This window comes from Rhea americana, unplaced genomic scaffold (assembly GCF_003343005.1).
Source record: "Rhea americana isolate MKP2758 unplaced genomic scaffold, rheAme1 scaffold_4, whole genome shotgun sequence".
Taxonomy (NCBI): Eukaryota; Metazoa; Chordata; class Aves; order Rheiformes; family Rheidae; genus Rhea; species Rhea americana.
The window spans coordinates 4,397,396-4,402,525 of NW_028186534.1; the positions used below are offsets into that span (position 1 = coordinate 4,397,396).

General features: G+C 39.8%; 1 long non-coding RNA gene across 1 annotated transcript; it reads right to left on the reverse strand.

Moving 5' to 3' along the window:
* Positions 1–2,103: 2,103 nt before the first annotated feature.
* LOC146590706 (uncharacterized) lies at positions 2,104–4,247 on the reverse strand. Its single transcript, XR_014896909.1, has 3 exons — positions 4,215–4,247; positions 2,877–2,935; positions 2,104–2,249 (listed from the first exon to the last, which is right to left on the reverse strand). It is a non-coding gene; the product is annotated as an uncharacterized LOC146590706 (long non-coding RNA).
* Between the last annotated feature and the right edge of the window lie 883 nt (positions 4,248–5,130).

Genomic DNA, 5,130 nt, shown 5'->3' on the forward strand with positions numbered 1-5,130 from the left:
CTTCCAAATACAGTATTATAAACTAGTTTGTGCATTTGTGCCCTTCATCACTTAATAGACACTCTTAAAACACAGAAGTAACACTAGACTGCAATAGGATTTCTAGATTGAAAGGAGAAGAGAGCCTCAGAACAAAACAAAAAGTATTATAAAACCATAGAGATCTAGGAGCTTGTACTATCTTTTAAGAATGCACAACATTAATGTACGCAGTAGTTGCTCCACCTGCTCCGCAAGCAGAATATTCATTTACTTAATAGATTCTAAATAAAACCTGGTATCAGTCACCACAGAAATGGCACATCATTACATAAGAGCCAGTAATTGATTACCAGATGCAGACATTGAACTGGATTTCTACTTTTGTTGTCACATAAGAACAAAATAGCTTTTCACTCGTATATGCTACCTAAAATCTAGAGCCTGTTTCCTACCTTTCTTAAGGCTCTACAATTACCATTCCATTACATATTATAGTAAAATGACTTCAACTGCCTAATTTTGAGGAGTTTTTTTGATGTATGATTCCTATTGAGCATTTTAATTATAGGTCAGAGGCACAAATCCATACTGGCTTCACTTCCCCCAGTCCAATTATATGACCTACCCTGTACATTATTAACAGCTCTCTTTTTTTGCAGAGATAACAGAGCTTCAATAAAGAGGCAGATTGCTTTCAAACTGCAGCACAGAATATTCAGAATTCACTATCATATTTTTACGCTACAACTGCTGTCCCGTTTTTGCACAATTCCATTTTTGCAAAACTGAAAAGCACTTTTACTTTGTAAAACCTAAAATCCAAAATTTAGTCATTGAGTAAAAGTCTGCTTTGTAATGGCTAATGAAAAGGAGAAAAAAAGCAAGCAATATCATGCAGAAACATATCAATCATTCATCTAGTTCAGAGTCCTGATTCTGCAACAATGGTTAGAGCATACATGTCACGGAAAGGGCCAAAACTCTATTTCCAGTTGTGAAAAGTTATACTGTAATAGAAAAACTCCCCTCCAACCTCAGCTAATTCTTTTATTTTCCAATCAGCAACGACTGATAGGGTCCTATAATTTTAATTTCAGCTATTATTATTTAACGAGAAGCTTTTGTTTTTATTTTGTTTTTGTTGCTGTCACATTTTATTTTTCTCATAATTAATTGACAAATGTTTAAAATAAGCCTGTCCTGTTAGTGTGTTTTCTTTTATGTAAGGAACAGGTGAAAACATCAGATATACATCTTACATTTTTTCATATTTTATATCTGCCATTTTCCTTCATAAACTAAGGTGAGACCTTTCTAGCCACATGAGCTGGAATTCCATTAACTTTAAGAAGATTCTGTCCCTGCCGAAAGTTTGGTGTAAAGAGAGTATTTTGCAAACACATGGCCTAGAAATCCTGATCTTCTGTACTTTGTCTTGTAAAYCCTGTATATTAAGAACATACAGAGAGCAACATAGGCTCAAACAGATCAGTTCCTCACCCTCAAATATTCCTGTGCTCAGAACAGGTCAAGGGAGATCACCCTCATTTCAGTCACACTCAAATGATGCTTCCCCTCTTTCTCTCCTTGTGCCTTATAATTACAGCTGAAGACTGCAGAAACCACCTATAGCTTCTAACCTGTAGGAGGAGCAGCAGCCAAAGCAGGGACACAACAGTCCAAAATTTKCTTAAAGGTTTGCCTGAGACTCCATTTTTCCCTTGGTTGCTTGTTCCAGTTCATCTTTCCTAATGCTTCACCATGTGTGTGTCCCTCTTCCCTTCCGTTTTTCCAGCTTGTCTTTTCCTATGTAATCTCTCTCTTCCCATGCCCCAGGAAGTCCCGTAACACCACAGTCAATGTGTTTTGATGCCATTGTACCACTTACTGCTTATGAGGTATGATTCTTCCCCACAGTGAACCTAGCTTGTCTATTTATATCCTAAATTCTGCTAGATGTGGTCTCTATGCTACAGGTATTTATAGAATGCCTAATAAAAAAAAAATTCCCAATCTTGGCTGGCCCATCAACATCCCCCCCCCCCATAAAAAAGGAAATCATGCAGTCAGTTGGAATGTACTTGCCTAGTGATTTTTAAATTGGGTTTACTCACCCCATGAAAATGACTGGATCCTCCTTCTTTTCTGAATTTACTCAAATTCTGAATTAACTCATTTAACTGAAGCATAAAACAAAGGAATCAAGGTGGTCATTCTCAGCTACTCTTCAGYGTGGTCAGTCAGCTCTCTGGTTGATTTCTATAGCTCTGCAAATGACATTAATACATACAATAATAAATCAATAGAAAAGTTTAAACTGTGGGTTAGGCTTTTTTGTTCTGTTTACTTTTTTAGCAGAAAAAGCACCTATGAAAACAAGTAAAAATGCAAAGTTGCATTCTTTGCTAAGTTAATTTGTTTAAAGCATAGGACAATGGAAATGACCCACTAGGAGCTAAAAAAGTAAAAATAAAAAATGAAGCAGCCTTACCAACCAACTAATGGACTATCAGTATTCATTAATGTATTATGGAGGAAGCTACTCTGCCCTATCAAAAAAAAAAAGGAATGAGGAGGAAAGGCTGTTACTAYGACAGTCATGTAATTTAAAAATACTGATGAGAAGATGCACATGTATAACACAGAAGCTGTGGAATCAAAGAGGTAAAATACTTGGGACTTTAAACCATGAAAATTAGAGCTTAAATAACACACAAGCAGAGTCGTCTTTATATAGGCCCTTCCAGCTGGAATCTCAGTTTCCAGATCTTAAATAATCCACATTTTGAAAAGCCAGCTAAAAAAAAATAAGTAAATGCAAGCAACAGAAATATGGCATTTCTCTAACCTCTTTTCATGCATTTATATAGTGCCTTAAGTAAGAGTTTACTCACTTGCGAAAGACAGAGTTCATCAATATCAAGTCTTCCTGAAAAAGCACATCATACACACACTGGAAAAAAGAGGTTACTTCACTTTATTACCTTAACATGATGTTGCCATCAACTGCCAGAGGAGAAAAACAGAACTTGAACACAGGGTTTTAACAGGTAAAAAGGTGGTCTGTGACTTAAGTGTCTTCCCCCCTCTCTTGCCTCCTACATACAATGTTTTAATGCAAAGATTCAAAACTTCTATCAGTTCAAATAACCAGCTTAGACAACTGTTAGGTCCTCTTGTGCATAGAGTACCTCAGTATCACTGGATATCTCTGGAACTGAACTCAAATCTGTGCTTAATATTACTGTAAATTATCACTTCTGATTGATAATGGCATCCAGTGTCTAAATCTAGCAAATCTGATTCAAGATTAATTTTTCTGAGACAGTAGAACTATTAGCTTAATTGTAAGTCTTAAACTGAGGTAATGTGTTAAAATTGAATTTCTTGTAAGAAAACATGCAACTATGTAAGCGAGGAAGAGATGATAAAAGTTGTCTGCTCCTAAATTTATTTACTTTAGTTTCAAAATAAAAAGACAAACCGTATTTTTTGTTTGGAACTTTAACAAATACATGAGAGATGAAGTTTATACTGAAAGTGAGATTATCTACAAAGCTATAAAAGTAGAAGCTATACAAATACAGAACAATTTTTAAAGCCCTACAGCTTTTTTCTTCTAGAGTCATGTTCCCAGCCAATAAAAACCCAAACTAGCTTGCTCTCTCTGATACRGGACAAAAATGGTTCAAGTTATGAAACCACTTTCCAAGTCTGTGTTTCTTGGAACTGCAATTTCCCATTTCTGTTTGGCATTACTTGCCTCTATCTCTAGTATGTTTCCAGTAGAAGAAAGGAAAAAAACCTTTTGAATCACAGTTAGTTTTCAATTGGGGATACTTTTCTAGCTAAAGAAAAAAAATAACTATAATAACAATTATGAAAATCTTGCAATTTTATCATTTCCTTTTCACCACCCCCCACCATTTTTACATGACTTACAGCAAGTATTTTTATTTAAAATCCCTCTCTTTGGCTGAGATAAAGAACATGCATGGCTGGTGCTTCCCCAGACTTCCATACAAGCGTTCTGTAGCAATGCTTAAATTCACCTGTAAAATCTAGTTTCTGAATATATTAGCCTGAAACTCAAAATGAGTGCAGAAAAAAGAGCGTAAGTACTGCCAAACTGGGTAACTAGGAGAAAGTATACTGGAAAGAAAATTCTGGAGTACATAAAAAATGCTTCAGTGAGCATAAAACACTTAATGATCAATAAGCAGCAAAACTACCTTTACAAATGAATTGAATTTAGGTCCTATTTAGCAACTGGATCCAGATGAATCATCTCTTCATGGGAATCACCTGACACCGCACTCCCAACAGCAGGGAGGCATCTGGATGCAAGATTAAATCTAAGTTTTATTTTCCCCTTCAAGTCCCCTCTCGATGATGCCATCATCTCCTACGGCCTTCCCCCTTTGCCTCATTAACAGCTTTTTTATTACATTGGTCTGTTTTCCACCCTGAATTCTAGCTAGAGCCTGCAGATGGCCAAATCCCCACRTTTCTAGGACTTCACAGCACCTTTTAATCCCCTCCCTCCACGTTAGGGAAAATAATAACAAAAAGGGGAGGGAAATTCCCTAACAGCTTCTCCCCTTTTGCTTAGCGGTGGTGAGCTAAGCGGGGAGGACAGCGAAGAGGCGCCAGCCAGATCTGCGAGCGGCACCTGCCGCCTGCGCAGGCGGCGCTCCGCGGACCTGCGAGGGGAGCTGGCGGCCCAACGTGCCTCGCATCCCRCAGGCCCTGGGCTGCGGTGCACACAGCTCCCTCCCCCACCCRCTACCCCCGGAGACCGGCTCAAACCGGACCAAACCGGACTTGCCCGCTCCACAGAGCCACCACCTGCGGAGACCGCCACTGCGCCGCGGCCGCGAGAGCCCGCCCCCGGCACGAGCCGAGCCCCGCCCACTGACCACTGTCTGTGGGGGGGCCTTCTGAGCAAGCCCCACCCACTAGCACACGGCACTGGCTGGAGCCCGTGTCACTCATATCGGACTCCGGCTCCAGTCGCGAGTGCTTTGCTGAAGCACCGCCCCCGGGAAACCCCTCCGCCCAGCGATTAGCTGCTAGGGCTGCTAGTTAGGGGGCTTCTTCAACTTGATTGGCTAGGGAGGGGTAGGGGCGGGCCCCGGCGGTGGTTAG